General features: G+C 41.6%; 1 long non-coding RNA gene across 3 annotated transcripts in view; it reads left to right on the forward strand.

The window, feature by feature from the left end:
- Positions 1-5,229: 5,229 nt before the first annotated feature.
- Positions 5,230-18,476, forward strand: part of LOC137620206 (uncharacterized) — a 28,349-nt gene continuing 15,102 nt past the window's right edge. The window contains exons 1-3 of one of the 3 annotated variants that reach the window (XR_011040014.1): positions 5,230-5,353; positions 6,946-7,093; positions 7,485-7,808. This is a non-coding gene — a long non-coding RNA (uncharacterized lncRNA). Of the gene's footprint in view, positions 5,354-6,940; positions 7,094-7,484; positions 7,809-18,476 lie in introns of all 3 variants that reach the window. The other 2 variants (XR_011040015.1, XR_011040016.1) reach the window with 2 other exon arrangements.

Below are 18,476 nucleotides of genomic sequence, written 5' to 3' on the forward strand. Positions count from 1 at the left end.
CATTCCACTCTGCTTGAGATTTCATATAAATTTTACAAGAGTATGATACATCAGGGACAGGCTGCTCAGTCTTCACTACTAATAAAATCAAGGCATGATCAGATGTCCCGACTGGAGAACCAACCTTACTTGTAACCACCCTAGGAGAGTCAGTGCATACGAGGTCCAAGCAATTACCAGACCTGTGAGTACCTTCACTTATAGTATTATTATCATGGACTAGATCAAACCTTGAATTGCTGGAGTTTTCGGTAACCTGTCAAAATATATTTGCATATTAAACTCATATTTGAAGGATTCTTGGGTGTTTATAACTTGCTCTTTAAAAATGACAGAGACAAGGTAAAATGACAACACTCTAGGAGGACAATGCCTTAGAGACTGATCCTTTATACATATGATGAGTACTAAGCCCCCTCTCCACTCAAGTTAGGACCAGAGAGGGCCAGGCAATGGCTGTTGATGACTCGGCAAGTAGATCCATAGGTTGCTCCAAACTGCCCCATCCAAAGCACACAAAGATAATTAGTTATACAGAATTTTAAACAGCTCGTTGAGCGAGATGTTTTTAGTATATATAAGAGATACATTAATCTCTACAAGTTTTAGAGTTCCTGATAAAGAAACCCAGTTAAATTTTACTCTTAAATTTCAGAGTTCCTGGTTGTTATTACGAAATCCTATCCATATTAATTCACACTAATTTAACTCTATAGTTTATTCAATTATGAAATACGTATTTACGCCAGCTGGGGTAATTTTCAGATCATAAGTTAATCTACGTTTTTCATCATTTATTATTTTAAATAATCAAAGTTTACTTGAAATTCAAAATAAGATTTAAAGTTGGGTAGTTCCTTCACTATCTAAGCTCTTTATAATAATAGTATCTATTGAATATTCATCATTAGCGATTTAAACCCTTCAAACCAGCAAACAAAATTATTCAGTCATTTAAGCAATCTGTAAAATGCATCCTACTGTTCATGACGTCACTAAAACGTATTTTCTTAATAAAAATACAGATGTGGTCTCTAAAATGTATCATTTTGATATATTATGTTATATAAACATCTTATAAGGACTATCTCTATATATTTTGTTGAAATATATTTATAATTTCCCATGAAATAATAAATCTCCAGCTCCGCCTCTCATAACTAGACATCGTAGCCAGAAACAGTCGGCTATTCTTTCGAATTTGACGTATTTATTTAACTTACGGCCTTTAATAAAAGCCTTTATTTTTTTAGTTAAAGAAGTACTACCTTTTATAAGGTTATTTTTTATAAAATCTAATTATCTAAGTCCTAATTCTTCTGATATACGTATTGGTATTTTCCCCTTCCTAGGTCTGATACGTAATTTCATTCATAAAAATAGTTCTATGCCGTCATAAATATCACCAATCACAGCAGAGGACGAATCAGCCAATGAGACAACAAATATTTCCCGCTAAATATACGTAAGGCGAGAGGGTTCCTCTGGATTATGGCTGCTGTTGGCGAGGAAGTAAATAATGTCAAAGCATTTGAACTTTTAATGTAATGAATAAGTAACTGGTTTCTCGAACAACAGCTCATAAATCGCAGGAACTCTTTCTTGGCGGGATATTCCAGCCCTCTGATTGTCTGTATCTTCTCAGCTGTGATTGGTTGTTACCTTTGTCAACAAACTCCCACATACAAGTTAAACATCGTAGCCAAAACCTAGTTCATTATTTCTTCTAAAAAGACGTATTTATTCAGCTTAAGCATTCTAACAAGATTTACTATCTATTTTATTAGCAAATTAATTATATTAAAAGTTTATTTTTACTATAAACTATAATTTATCAGTCCTAATTTATCTGCAATACGTATAGATACTTCACTCCTACCGAGACGAACTCATTCATAAAATACTATTGCCTGACGTCACATACTACAACCAATCACAACAGAGAACGTATTAGCCAATAAGGCGAGAGGGTTCCTCCGATTTATGGGCTGCTGTTGACAAAAAAGTCAGCTTAACGGGAGCAATTTCGGGTAAACACTCTAGCTAATGACGTTTTTTCATCCTACTCATAAGTCCCAGTAACTCTGGGTGGTACATTCCAGTCCTCTGATTGGCTATATCTTCCTCAGCTGTGATTGGTTATTGCCTTCGTTTCACGCACAGACGAACACACGCAAAGAACATCGTAGCCAGAAGGTTAGTCAGTTATTCCTTCGAATATGACTTATTTATCTTACTTACGGCCTTTAATAAGATACTTTATTTATTCATTTTGAAATTAATATTAAGACTAAGATTATTTTTTGTGAAATTTATTTTTGAAGCTCTAGTTAATCTAAAATACGTATAGTTTTTTACCCCTAAGTAACATCGTTTAACATCATAGCCAAATCGTAGATAATTTATTCCTTCAAAAATACGTATTTATTCAGCTTAAGCAATTGAACAAGATTCATTATCTATTTCATTAGTAAATTTATTCTATCATAAGTTTGGTTTTATGAAAAAATATAATTTATAAGACCTAATTTATCTGCAATACGTATAGGTATTTCACTCCTACCGAATCTAATTCATTCATAAAATACTATTACCTGACGTCACATACAACCACCAATCACAGCGGAGGACGTACATGACGTCACATACTACAACCAATCACAACAGAGAACATATCAGCCAATGAGACGACAGATATTTCCCGCTAAAAGTGCATAAGGCGAGAGGGTTCCTCCGACTTATAAGCTGCTGTTGATCAAAAAGTCAGATTCACGGGAGCCATTTTACGCAAACGCTTTAGTTAATGACGTTTTTTTCATCCTATTTTGTTTTCCATAAGCGTTTTAATGTAAATTTACGGGTATTTGGGCAGGTTCCTCCAACAGCAACTCATAAGCTCCCGTTACTCTGGGTGGTACATTCGAGTCCTCTGATTGGCTATATCTTCCTCAGCTGTGATTGGTTATTGCCTTCGTTTCACACACAGACGAACACATGCATAGAACATCGTAGCCAGAAGGCTAGTCTATTATTCCTTCGAATATGACTTATTTATCTAACTTACGGCCTTTAATAAGATTCTTTATTTATTTTATTTTAAAATTGATAATATTATTAAAATTATTTTTTTGTAAAATTTATTTTTTGAAGCTCTAGTTATTCTAAAATACGTATAGTTTTTTTACCCCCAGGTAACATCGTTTAACATCGTAGCCAAATCGTAGATAGTTTATTGCTTCAAAAATACGTATTTATTCAGCTTAAGCAATTGAACAAGATTCATTATCTATTTTATTAGTGAATTTATTCTATCATAAGTTTGGTTTTATGAAAAAATATAATTTATAAGACCTAATTTATCTACAATACGTATAGGTATTTCACTCCTACCGAATCTAATTCATTTATAAAATACTATTACCTGACGTCACATACAACAACCAATCACAACAGAGAACGTATCAGCCAATGAGACGACAGATATTTCCCGCTAAAAATGCATAAGGCGAGAGGATTCCTCCGACTTATGACCTGCTGTTGACCAAAAAGTCAGATTCACGGGAGCCATTTTGGTCAAACGCTCTAGTTAATGACGTTTTTTTCACCCTAATTTGTTTTCATAAGCGTTTTCATGTAAATTTACGGGTAATTGGGCAGGTTCCTCCAACAGCAACTCATAAGTCCCAGTAACTCTGGGTGGTACATTCCAGTCCTCTGATTGGCTATATCTTCCTCAGCTGTGATTGGTTATTGCCTTCGTTCCACGCACAGACGAACACACGCATAGAACATCGTAGCCAGAAGGCTAGTCAATTATTCCTTCGAATATGACTTATTTATCTAACTTACGGTCTTTAATAAGATTCTTTATTTATTTTATTTTAAAATTAATAATATTAATAAGAGTATTTTTTATAAAATTTATTTTTTGAAGCTCTAGTTAATCTAAAATACGTATAGGTTTTTACCCCCAGGCCTTATACGTAAACATTCATTCATAAATACGAGTGTCTGACGTCACATACAACCAGCCAATGAGACAACAGATATTTCCCGCTATAAATGCATAAGGCGAGAATATTTTGTAATACCATATGCGCAGAACACAGTAATTGTTAAACTATTTTTGTTTAATTAAAAGACATTTAATTAAAGTATTCTTACATTTATAATGCATACACCCTTCTCCTTTCTGTATTTAAGTAAATACGAGTGTTATGGATAATGACGTCATCAATCAAAAATCAATAATAGCTATGAATAATGACGTCATGAGTCAAGAACCAATTATGAGCTCGATAGTTAATGACGTCATTACAAAAGCAACCAATCACAGGGCACAACCTTCCCACTCGACGAGCTTAACACTGGGGCTTATGAAATGCTACGCTGACTTATGGAACCTGTTTTAAATATCTCAGACATATATTAATATATGAAGGAAAGCAAATAAATTAATGTATACTGTACTATGAATGTGTTTTTATATAATAATTATGTATACACGTTTCAACACAATTGTTTCCTGTTGCACTGGTATAAATCATATTTTAATGTTCTATTGGTCATTTATTCATAATATAATGCCCATTTAATCAAAATTGGTTGATTTTTATATTGTTCTTCCATGTGTACGTAGATTGAACCATAAGCTACGCTATGAAATTATGCCAGCCATAAATGAAAAATTGTAGTGTACTCTATAATGGATGAAGATAATTTGTGCAAAGATGAAGAAGATACTACTGAACATTTATTTCTATGCCCAAAATTAGGACAGCTAATGAATGTAGACATAAGATTGGGTACACTGAAAAATCCTAGCAGGGATCTGGCTGCATTTATGGGTAGGGCAATGCATATAAAAGAAGAATTTAAGAAGTCCAAACTGACCACAATTGGTTGCCAAAAACTGATGATAGCAAGGTGTTATTATTATTATTATTATTATTATTATTTGCTAAGCTACAACCCTAGCTGGAAAAGCAAAATGCTATAAGCCCAGGGGCCCCAACAGGGAAAATAGCCCAGTAAGGAAAGGAAAGAAGGAAAAATAAAATATTTTAAGAAGAGTAACATTAAAATAAATATTTCATATATAAACTATGAAAACTATCCTATCTAATTACAAGGTAGAATGGAATAAAAGTAAAGATTGAGAATCTCATTACGATATTAATTTATTTAAGGCACAGGTAATATAAACTTAATAATAATAATAAGAAAAAGCTTAAAGAAGCTTTGCACTTATCTAGAAAGGGAAAGAGTGGGAGTAAGCAACAAGAAAGTTCAACAATAACAAGAACTCAACACGTGATTATACATATTTTAGAAATATTTACGCCATTTTAAGGTAAAATAATCTAATTATATTATTGTATATTACTATATTATCTTATACATAAGCATTTATTATCATTAAATAAGCAAATATCGTAAAATAACGTACGATATCGTGAAGGGAAACTTAGCCTAAGGTAGACTACGTCTCCGAAAATATATGTATAAAAAACTAAGATAATTATTAATTTTATTTATATATAATTGATGATTATTAATTTTGGTTAATACCTAGTTGTGTGTGAAATCCTGCATTGCCTGTCATAAGCCTGCTGGCCTGCACAGTAGGCTAGTTTGGTAATGTGGTATGACCCTATAGCCTATGGTAGGTTAGGTTCAAGGCGAATAATGGTGTTAATTATTCTTTGAAGCTTTATTACTTAATCTAGCCATTGATTAGGCCAAGGTAGGCCTATCCGTGCAGGCCGAACTCCAATTTTCTATTGGTGGTAAGGGAGCCTTTGCAGATCAGCGGCCAGATCCTCCCGCGGGCGGTGAATAGGAGTTTCTTCCCGTAAAGAGATATGCTTTGGTACCTAACGTTACCTAAGGTAGTTTCTTATAACGTTGGCAAATAGCCCTCCTATAAACTGCCAATTACCCATTGTGTAATTAATGTGCTTCCGCCATTCTACAAACATTACTCTATTACTTGTAATTTGTGTAATTAACGTGCACGTCCGTCATTCTACAAACAAATATGAATTACCTCTAGTTTGAGAAATTTAGCTGTTGTGTGTGCTATCCTACCAACCATTTACAATTACGTTTAATTTGTGTAATTAACATGTGTGGCCGCCATTCTACAAATAACTCCAAATTACCTACAATTTGAGTAGTTAGTGGATGTGTCTGGCATTCTATAAACCATTTACAATTACGTCTGATTTGTGTAATTAAAGTGTGTCCGCCATTCTACAAATACACTAACTCCAAATTACCTCTTATTTGAGTACAGTAGTTAGGTGTGCCCGGCATTCTACAAACCATTTACAATTGCATCTGATTTGAGTAATTATCGTGTGCATCTGTTATTGTCCAAACAACATCCAATTACCTCTAATTTAAGTAATGAACGGGTGCATGTGCTATTCTACAAACTACCCACGTTGTTATTCAAGTATTTTTATGAAATTGCTCTCCAACAAAGAGTTTTGTATTTAGTGAAATATAATCCATTTCCGCATGTATGCAAACCCTTGTCCACTGAGTATGCGTAAGATTTTGGCTTTGGGCAGAAAGTTTATAAACGACGAATGAGTGCTTTTCACTTGCGATAATGGTCAGAAATGCATCGAGTGTGTGCTAACCAGTTATAAAGTATATGGTTCATTTAGTAGAATGAAGCGGTTATTAATACGATGAGGATTTTCAGAGGGAGTTCTAAGAAAATATCTTATTTTTGATCAACAACAGCAATAATAGTAATGATAAATAAAAATTAATTAGCCAGAATAGATAAATTGGTACAGTAATAGATAACAATTTTTTTTTTTAATCGATGTTATAAAAAACCATAAACTTGAATACAGTATACACGATTAAAATGAAAATAATTAACAAGTTGCCACGCAAGTTAATGAATGTCCCGTCGTTTCAGAACAGATCCCACAATGAGCCAGCTAGATTCACGACCGTCTTCGGCAGGGGCCTTGGCTTTTTCAGAAACCGACAACAGCGTCTTCAAAAAACCCGGCGTGCCTCCTCCGAGGAAGAGGAAAAAAAAGTGTTGGACGAAGACACTTTTGTGAACGTAAGTAGAAGGTATTAGACTTACAAACACTTATAAACTTATGAACATTCGGAGACACAGACGCGAATCCAACTGAAATTGTTCATCTCAGATATTGTATACAAAGTTCATGATGAAATACTGTAGTAAAACTATATATAATTTAACGCAGTGAGCAAGAAGTCATTTGCAGTATGAAATTTTATCATTTGTTGAGTTTTGGAGCTGAAAATCATAGCCATGCAAGTTAGGTGGATCCAAAATTTTTAGGAATTTTACTTTCAAACAGCTTCTTGGAACCTACTGTATTTAGTTTCTAAGTTGAGGACTTTTTGTATAGTACTGTCATCTACAGTTATGAAGGTTTAAATGGGACTTCCAGTTCAGATATTAATTATTTGTTTGCTTCCAGGAAGTAGAGCGGATCATCGAGAGGGACTTCTTTCCTGATCTGGAAAAGTTGAAAGAGTGGAATACCTCGAAGCCAAAGAAGCCAACGACATCCTCAAGCTGAGGACTCGTCTTCGTTCCGAAACGTTGAGGGCAGCCCGTCCACCTTCGAAACCCCGCTGTCGAACACGGGCGACGCGACGCCGCTCATAGGCGGTCGGGAAGGCTCGTCCAAGTCCTCCCGGGATGCTAAGGAAAATGAGGAAAGTAAGGATGACGACAACGTGGATGTGGCGAGAGTTTTGAATAATTGATGATGAAGAATGAAGCCAAATTCAGGTTGAAGGTGAGTGAGCGCAGCTGTTTTTCTTTTTTGGATCAGGTAAATTCTGGAGAGGATATATCAGAGTCTTGTTCCTGTACATAATAAAAACCTTTATCCTTTATCAGGAGTATAAGTTCAGTGAAGTTCTAAAAACAGATAAACTTTTAATGAGGCAAGCATAGATGCCTATCCTGATAAGGGGAGGGACCCTCACTTTCACTTCGGCTGCGGTGCTGTACTGTCTTAATTACCTGCATCTCTTGTTGGGCTGTTTAGTGCTTTTTTCTTTTGCTTTCCAGAGTGTTTGTGTTGATTGTGTTTTTTGTTGATTATGGCGTTTCAATGGGCAGACGTGCGGCTTTGTCTGGGCCATAATTGTGGCTGGCACATGAGTAGTACATCAGATCCTTCTCTCTGGTTTCGGTTCATTTTCCCTTTACTTACACACTAACAAACCGAATAGTCTGGCCTATTCTTTACATATTCTCCTCTGTCCTCATACACCTAACAACACTGAAATTACCAGACAATTCTTCTTACTGCACTGTAATTATTCAGTGGCCACTTTACTCTTTGTAAGGGTAGAAGAGGCTCTTTAGCTATGGTAAGCAGCTCTTCTAGGAGAAGGACAGTCCAAAATCAAACCATTGCTCTCTAATCTTGGGTAGTGTCATAGCCTCTGTACCATGGTCTTTCACTGTCTTGGGTTGGAGTTCTCTTGCTTGAGGGTACACTCGGGCACACTATTCTATCTTGTTTCTCTTCCTCTTGTTTTGTTAAGTTTTTTATAGTTTATATAGGAGATGTCTATTTTAATGTTGTTGCTCCTCTTAAATTATTATATTATTGCTTATTTCCTTTCCTCACTCAGCTTTTTTCCTTGTTGGAGCCCCTGGGCTTGTTGCATCTTGCTTTTCCAACTAGGGTTTGAATTAATGATAATGATAGCCAGATGTGGATCCCAACTTATTAGCTTTTGCAGAGGGGTGTGACTGCACACATTAATATCCCTGTGATTATTGTAGGGATTTTCCTCCTCTTCAGTGGGGAGAATTCTCAAAGGAGAGGAAGGAATCTATGAGGGGTTCATCGGGATAAGGGTGGCAACGTCCAGGCTGATGCTAAAGAAGTTCTTTAGTACCTTCTTCACTGCATCTTCAACTTCCTTCAGGGCTAGGTTTTTGTGAGGAATTAGTAAGAGGAAGTGAAACCCTGCCATACACACAGGGATTGTTTTGAGTGAGACAAGTATTGCATTCTCATAGCAAAATTAATACCCCTTTGTTTCATACAGTACCATTAGTGTACTATCGCAGTGACTGATCTTTGTAAGTTGTTGCCTTCTAAAGGTATTGATGGTGCCCTGTAGGTCAAGAAGTTTGTTGAGGTGTTACATGCCACTTGGACTCGGACATCTTCCCTTCCTGCGCCCTCTTCTATGGCAGTACCGCCTTTAAAGGAGGGACGTGAATGCTTTGCCCCTCGTCATGTCCTTGCATGTTGCAGCAGAGGATCCTTCCCACTACACTTCACCTGTTCCTGGGGCCTTCATCTCGTGGCGACCCTTCAAATCTGGCGCCTGCCACTCCGAGTAAGAAATAAAGGTCACCGAAACATAGAACTTCGCCTGGCTCATCTACATGGATTTATGTGAGTACTGTAATGTTGAAGAAGTTGAATGTATAAGCGACAAGGGACCAAGGAGAATGAGCAAGAAGTATTAGGAAGAATGCTAAGCAATTGGCATTAATAAAGGCGCTGAATGTACATAGTCAACAGATACTCCGATAGCTTAGATTGAATCTTTAGGAAAAATCAATGAAATGTGGCGCTAGATCCTAAAGAAATGATATTGTTATCATTAGCATTGATTTGGAAATGTAAATTCAAAAAAACAACAAATTCTATTGATCCACATAGCTGGTACAACAGGCGAAATATTGCTCTGTTTCCTAAATTCCAGACATTTGCTTGTACTTCTGCACACCAAGCTGTCCACCTTCTTCAGTTCCTACCATGCTTCAATTTTATCCAGCCATCAAATAAAATTCTAACTATAGGCAGACTAAACGACTCTATGAACGCACAAATCCATGGGTTTCGGATCAGCCGTAGCCTTCAGTGCAGGACTTGAAAGCAGAAGTCTGGCGATAGCAGACAACCGTCGTCTCCTACTATCATTTGGATAATACCCACATAATCCTTGGATATCTTTACCCCTGATTAACTGGTAGCTTTTCAACAGGCTCTGTAACAAATCTAGCTCCCTCGGGGAGGAGAATCATCTCGTGTCAGTTGTCGCGACATAAGTCTAGAGCGAGAGGTATGAATGAATGAATAGTAATTATCATGACATTAGTGATCATTGGTGCTGACTGGAGTGTGCTTAATGAAGAATTGACAACATAAGATAAAACACAAGAAATAAATGAATAACTTAACAAAACATTCAAAATGAATAAGATGGTCAGTTTCCAATACGAACATAAGAAGGCCACTGGAATCGCATAGAACATCTCTTACAAGAATTTTGTTGAGGATTTACCTACCATCCTCATTATGAGCTTCAGAGAGAAATTGTTCTCCAATATCCACAAGAATGGGACGTTCTTTAAGTAAATGCCGAACAGTCAGGGGAACCGCACAATTATAACACAATGGCTGACACCTGCCAGTCATCAGGAACTCATATGTTCGTGCGTGCCCAATTTTAAGGCAACAGAGGGAAGTTACCATGGAGGTATAGTATTGCATTTGAGATCTTCATCTTATTCTGATCAACAGACATCCGGTAATGTTGCCAAATATTACCAAAGACTTTTTGATATCAGGAAAAACGGTAAGCATGATTGGCTTTCCTCTCGTCATCTTTTTCTTCTCCCTTGGAGTGCAGCGTTCTTGGCGTTATGTGCTGTATGTATTTGAGCATCGGAATCAAGTCACTTTTCTTTTAGATGAGTTTTGTTCAGAAGTGTTTCCAACATCATCCCAGATGAGGGTGAAGATGGAGAGAGTATACAAACCCACTTCTCATAAATGACAACACTGTACATTCAGACAACATATAATCTTTATTATTATTATTATTATTATTATTACTAGCTAATCTACAACCCTAGTTGTAAAAGCAAGATGCTATAAGCCCAAGGGCTCCAACAGGCAAAAATAGCCCAGTGAGTAAAGGAAATAAGAAAATAAATAAATGATAAAAGAAGTAATGAACAATTAAAATAAAATATTTTAAAAATAATAACATTAAAATATATTTCATATATAAACCATAAAAAGACTTATATCATCCTGTTCAACATAAAACCACTTGCTACAAATTTGAACTTTTGAAGTTCCATTGATTCAACTACCCAATTAGGAAGATCATTCCAGGTCTAGGTGGGAATAAAATGAGAGAAGTAACAAATGTCATATCTCCTTGGAGGTATAATATGATGCCCCGAAAATGGGAGACGTCTCTTTGTCGTCTCCATATTGGTCACACTCGGTTGACACATGAGTTTCTGCTGAAGGGCCAACACCAACCGTATTGTGACGACTGTTTAGTACCTGTAACAGTGAGGCATTTGTTGACCGAATGCCCCAATTATAATAACTTAAGGAATAGATATTTGTTTGAGGCTCGAGGTGAGGGTGGCAGGTTCATCCTTGCCAAGATTCTTGGAAATGATGTGTCCTACTATGCAAGTGGCTTTTATAGATTTATTTCAGAAGCAGGTCTTCTGAAAACTATTTAACTTTTATGATTTTAATTGAATACTCTTTTATTTTTTATTTTTTTTTATTTTATTTTTTATTTTTGTATACATAAATTAAATGTTACCGACATCAATGACCTCAGATGTCAGGATGCCTGAAAACTTTAAATCAATCGAGAGATGGTGTTGCTTCCACTGGCGAAGCGGCCCCACCTCTCCCCCCGGGTGAGGCCTTGTCTGTGTCTTCTGTTTTGTAGGTGTGGTCATCCTTGGAGCTTCCGGGTCCACCCTCCTAGGACTCCTTCTTGCAGCTCATCCTCCGGGGTGCAAGCATGCAGCCGTCGTCGTCGACTTCGTAGGTGGATCCTCTTGCGCTCGTTAACGTCGTGGTGTCACAGGTGTCTTTTGTAGCTTCTACCAACGCCCCTGCCCCTCCAGATTCTCCAGCTGTTGCTGCCGACTTAGTTTCCCCCATTCCTGATCATCCTTCGAGGGGGAAACTTAGTCCTACGTCTGTCTCCTGCGAGTATTTTTTCCCCCTCGGGGGAGTTCTCTTATAGAAACTCCTCTTCGGAGGACTGCTGCTGCTCATGGTCAGCTTGCTGATCCAACGGCTCTTAGAGGGCATCTCCGTCGTAGAGCTCGCCCTCCGCATCATCTTAGAGGTCGTCCTTCACCATCGGTGAAAAGGCACCTCTTCGTCCCTTCAGCCTCGTCATCGCAGCCGTCCCCCGCAGCAGACTCTGCTTCAGTCGTCTCTTGGCCCTCGACCTCCGCCCGTTCCTGGACCATCTCCCAACAGCGCTGCTGCTAGTCCTCGGACTTTGGTCCTGGAATCTTCTGTAGATTGTTCGCGATCTCCATCGGTGAGTGCTTGCCCTTCCAAAGGGCACATCCCTGTTCCTGTTCTTCCTACTAACCTATCTGCCATCACCATTCCTGTCTCTGGTATAGCCTCCTGAGGCCCTACCTAAGCGTGCAGCTGCGCGCCAACACTCTCCAGCTTGCCAGCGCCTTGCAGTGCACCAGCGCTCACAAACATCTCGTCAGCACCAGCCTGCTCCTTCATGCCTTACAGAGCGGCCCACACTCCAGCTCGTCAGCGCTTTACAACATTTCTGCGTTCACTACATCAACAGCCTTCTCCTGCTTTTCCTCAGTGCTTTCCAATGCCCCCAGCTATTTCCAGCGCAGCCTCACCATTCTAGGTTTGCCAGCTCGCCAGTGCTCACCAGTCAATCTACACTCTCCAGCCTGAGCTTGTTAGCATTCCCCGCTGCAACAGTGCTCGCCAAAACCTCAGCGCGCTCCTGTGCAACCTCGGTCTCCAGCTCACCAACGCTCTCCCAAGCCATAGTGCTCTCCTGAGCACAAGCACCAGTTCTCCACTGTGTATCTGCTCTTTCCAGTGCCGAAGCTTTCTCAGCAACCTCCAGCTCGCCGGCGCTCTCCAGTTCGCCAGCGCTCCCCTGCACCCCTGCATTCTCCTGTAGCTGCTCTCCAGCAACCTCCTGCGCAGCGCCGAACTGCACGCCAGCGTTCTCCTGCGCATTCTAGGGGGACTGCGCATCGTCTTACTGCGCACCAACACTCTCCTGCTCTCCCGCACCCTCCTGCGTATCCTAGAGAGACTGTGCAACACTCCGCACAACGCCTTATTGCGTGCCAACGCTCTCCGGTGCACCAGCGCTCTTCTGCGCTTACAGTACCAGTGCTTGCCAATGCGCCAGCGCTCACGTGTGCACTCGCGCAGTGGCCACGAACAGGTTCTCCAGGCAAAGGAACTTTGCATCGACAGGTCACCATCGCCTCGTTCCCCTCCCCACAAACGCCATTCAGCGCAACCGCCGGGGAAAGGGCCTCCACATAAAGGTTCAAGATCCCGAAACTGCCTTCCTCTAAGGCCGACCCACCTAGAGCGGAGACTCCTCGCAGGGAACCTTCGGTCCCTTTCCCTTCAGGGGATCGGTCTGACAGTGTGTCAGTCAGTCAGCAGCCATGGTTCAGTGCTATGGTCAGGGCAGTGGTACAAGCCTTCAAACCTGCTCTGTCTGGCCGCTCTTCGGAGCATCTTACAGCTCCAGTAGACCTTCTGCATGGAACCATAGCTGCTGCTTCTGCCCTGAAGAGGAAGAGAGGAGTCTCAGACGCGGTCACTTTCCCGAGGGTAAAGCTGACTCCGGTTAGACCATCAAGGCCCTCTCCTCCTGCATCTTCCACCAAATACTCTCCTACCTCACATCTGCCGAAGAGTTGCGTGAGGAAAGAACTTTCTCCTTTCCACCTTTTGGAGGAAGCCTCCCCTCGCGCGGAGAGTTCTCCACCACCAATGGAAGTCAGGAGGGATACGACATCTCAGCCTTCGATGCTGGAGTCCTACCTCCTTCCTCGGAAGGAATCAAAGGACTCTAAGACTCTTCCGTAGTCCTCTTCAAGGACTTATAAGTCTACAGAGACAGTCACTCGAGGGATGTTCAGGACCCACCCCAAGAAGAGCTCTCGGGGATGGAAGCAGAAGACTTCGCTGCAAGTCCAACGTCGAAAGGAGAGCACAAAGAGTCAAAACATGCATGCGGGCAGGTTCTGACTCTCATAAGGGTTCTCACTGGGTTTACCGACCCAGAGATACCTCCACAAGAGGGCAAAGACACGGTCTTAGACCCTGTCTTTGGCACCCAGAAACCTTCAAAGATCAGTGCAACCTTGCCCTGGTCTGAGGGGCTGAAGGGTGCCAGGGCTAAGATCGCCCCACAGCTCTCCGAACATGCCTCCTCCCAACGTTCCGGCTCTACCAACAAGCTTCTTCCACATTTTGTGTCCAACAGAGGAGGTATTTTGAGATTTTGGACGAGCCTTGTCCAGCTCTTCCTCTCCATCACTCCTTGAAAGAGCTCACCAAGGGAGTCTCTCTAGAGAGAGTCCCCAACCGACAGGTCTCTTTCTCGTCAACCGAGATCCTTAACCAGAAGGTCACAAAGTATGCCATGCAGGCAAATTCATGGGTTGATGTCTGGTTAGGGACCTTGGGAATCCTGGTACGGACTGAGAATTTCTCCAAGGAACGTACCAAGAAAGCAATGGAGACTTTCCTGCTCTCAGGAACTCGCATGATCGAGTTTCTCGTCCACCAAGTTTCAAACTTATGGACGAATACCATCATAAAACGTCGGGACACTATGTCTGAGAGACTCCACCAAGTCCCAAATGCAGAGATCGTTAGACTTGGGTATTCCTCTCTAAAGGGAGCCCATCTATTCAAGCCTAAGGACATGGAACATGCTGCTGAGAGATGGAGGAAGTCCCATCAGGACTCCCTCCTCCATAGGGCTTTGACATCCAAGCCCTATAAACCACTAGCTCCTCAGCAGTCCCGTCCAGTCTAGACCACGATGAACAAGACAGCAACAAAGCCCATGGTGTCTAAGAAGCCCTTTCCTGCCAAGAACAAGAAAGGCACAAAGTCCTCCAGGGGAGGAAAATATCCTAGAGGGAACGGCCAAGGCTGCAAACGCTAGGATAGACACTGCCCCTGCTTGTCCACCAGTAGGGGGATGACTACAAGGTTGCTTGGACAGGTGGAAGCAACTGGGGGCTGAACCCTGGACAATCTCTGGGATTCATAACATCTCTCCCTCCCCTGACCAGGAATTCAATGTCAATAGACTCCTTTGCGATGGGATCAACAAAGTTGCTGGCCCTTGGAGTAGAAGTCCAGACCCTGTTGAAGAAGGGCGCTCTCCAGGAAGTCCTCGACAGGTCCCAAGGCTTCTTCAGTCCACTCTTTTTGTGAAAAAGGCGTCTGGAGGGTTGAGACCAGTCATCGACCTCTCAGCTCTGAACAAGTTTGTCAAACAAACTCTTTCAGCATGGAAACGGCAGACACTCAGACTAGCAGTAAGACCACAGGACCTAAAGGACACGTACTTCCAGATCCCAATCCACCTGTCTTCAAGGAAGTAATTAAGATTCAACCTAGACAACAGGAATACCAGTTCAAGGTGCTGTGCTTCAGTCTTTCCACAGCACCTCAAGTCTTCGCCAGGTGTTTGCCTTTGTGTCATATTGGGCACACAGGATTGGCATCCGTCCGTCTCCTTCGTTATGTGAACGACTGGATAATCCTAGCAGACTCGGTGTCAACCTTTCTTCAACATCGAGACAAACTTCTGAGGCCTTGCCAAGATCTGGGGATCATAGTAAACCTTGAAAAGTCCTCCCTGCTTCCTATGCAGAGACTGGTATACCTAGGCATGATAATAGTCACCATCTCCACAAAGCCTTCCCATCAGACGACAGAATAGCAAAGGCTGAGAAACGTCGCAAGACCCTTTCTCAGACGAGAAGAACTTTAGCCCAGACGTGGTTACATCTCCTCGGTCACCTTTCATCGCTGGCCCGTCTAGTTCCCAACGGTCGCCTCAGGATGTGATATCTCTAGTGGCAACTCAAGTCGCGGTGGAATCAGGCTCTCGATTTCCCGGACATTCAGATCCCCATGGGATCAGCTGAACAGACGGACCTCGAATGGTGGGTGGCAGACGAGAACCTACGGAAGGGAGTGGATCTTCTTATCCTCCCCCAGATTTGATGCTGTTCTCAGACGCTTCAAAAAAAGGGAGTGCCGGGCCATGTGCTGCACCACACGACCTCAGGCCTCTGGTCAGAGTAAGAAGAGTACCTCCATATCAATTTCCAAGAGATGAAGGCCGTCTTTTTGGTGCCTCAACAGTTCTTGGCGGGCCACTCAGTGGTGTTGATGAGCGACAACACCATAGTAGTGGCTTACATCAACAAGCAAAGAGTTACTTTTTCGCAGACCCTCTCCCATCTAGCAGTAGAGATACTGAGATTGGCCGAGATTAACTCATTTCCACTATCGGCACGCTTCATTCCGGGCAAGAGGAATGTGCTTGCTGACAACCTGAGCAGAGCATCTCAGATAGTGAGTACCGAGTGGTCTTTGGATCATCTAGTAGCCAACAAAGTCCTGACTTTGTGGGGTTCTCTGAAAGTACAGTAGATCTCTTTGCAATGGCCCTGAGCTTCAGGCTTCCGTTGTACTGCTCTCCAGTCCCAGACCCCAAGGCTCTCTGGCAAGAGGCATTCCAACATCGGTGGAACAAAATCAATGTTTACACCTTTCCCTTTTTGTCTGGTGAGGGTACTCAACAAAGCCAGAACATTGGTCAACCTCTCAATGACCCTCATAGCTCCGCCATTGCATCACGCAGAATGCTTTCCCGACGTTCTGCAACGCTTGACGGAGAATCCAAGAAAACTCCCTCCACAACACGATCTACTCAAACAGCCACATGCCAGCATATTCCATAAAGCCGTAGCTTCGCTACAACTTCACTCCTGGAGACTATCCAGGATCTCCTCTCTCAGAGAGGATTTTTGCTACAAGTTGCAAGCAGGATGTCTGGATACTTGCGAAAGTCATCAGCAGCAGTCTAACAGGCAAAGTTGAAGGTCTTCTGTTGTTGGTGTCGTGGATGGGGTATCTCTCCTCTCGATGCCACTATTCCAGCAATAGCGTAGTTCCTCGTGTATTTTATGGAAGAAATGCGCCTATCAGTCTCGGCGATAAAAGGCTATCGCTCGGCCTTAAGCCTCGCCTTTAGACTAAACGAAATGGACATTTCTTCATCGCTAGAACTTTCCTTACTCATACAGAGTTATGAACTTACCTGTCCTCAGTCTGAAGTGAGACCCTGCCCATGCAACGTGGTTCGAGTTCTCAGGTCTCTGAAGAGACCTCCCTATGAACCAGGCAACAGATCGCCACCTACCTTAGATGACGTTGGTCCTGCTAGCTTTTGCTTCGGCCAAGCGAGCCAGTGAACTTCATGGTCTTGCGTACGACATTGCCCATTTAAGGGGATGAGGAGAGGTAACGTTCAGCTTTGTCCCTGATTTTATTGCTACGACTCAGAACCCGGGAGTAGCTGATCCTTCCGGATTTCGAGTCTTCGTTCTGTAACATATGACCCTGATTATCTCTTACTCTGGCCAGTGAAGAGTTTGAGGCTGTACCTTAAGAGAACAGCCGCAGCCCATCCTCATGTGCCTGCACTCTTCGTCAGCACAGGAAGGACCTAGATGAGGGTCATCAACAACACAATCTCAGCATGGATTCACAAGGTCATAGATCATGCGCTGAATCCAGACCCTCCTTCACATCTAGGAGGATTAATACTACTGGAGATGCCCTGACTCAGAATTCTTTCCTGAACCTGTGAGGGCAGGGTTTTGCCAGATTCACCCCTTCAAACTGTCAAATTTCGATCCCAAGTTAATCCTCCGACAGCGTACTGGTACTTAGTCGTTTTACCCAGACTTTTGTTTATAGCCGATAACTATTTTCTTGTGCTATTTTATTAGCGATGGTCCCTTCCTGTGATGCTTTATCAAAAAAAAAATAAATAATGTTAAACTTGTTGCTCAACTTATTGGTGAATCAGTTACAAACTCCTTGGAATAATGAACTACAGTAAAGTCGTTGACCTTTATAGCCGTCTATGGATGACATTGAACACAGCTTGTGATGATCTCACAACTGTTGTTACTGATTTTTGCTTAAAGGCAGGCAACTGATTTTTTTTCGTACAACCAAGAGCAGCACAGGAAGGAGCCATCGCTAATGAAAGCACAGTAAGGGTTACCGTCTCTAAACAAAGGTCTGAATAGAATTGACTACAAATTCCAATACAGTGACAGATATTAACTTGAAGGATCAAGAACTGACAGTTAGAAGGGTAAAAACCTGGCTTCCCTTAATCTGGGTCAGGGCATCTCCAGTTATTTTTCCTCCAAGCTTCACATTGCCTCAGAGCGCATGATGTCGGGCGTAGCTACGTCCCAGGAATTCAAGAAGAACTACTCAGTGACGTAGGTTCTTCAGGCTGGGATGTGGAAATGATACAGCCCGCTACCTGCAAGACGTGACCCACAGGAGGCTCGATACGTTTTCTATCGG

The sequence above is a fragment of the Palaemon carinicauda genome, chromosome 26 (assembly GCF_036898095.1).
Source record: "Palaemon carinicauda isolate YSFRI2023 chromosome 26, ASM3689809v2, whole genome shotgun sequence".
Lineage (NCBI taxonomy): Eukaryota > Metazoa > Arthropoda > Malacostraca > Decapoda > Palaemonidae > Palaemon > Palaemon carinicauda.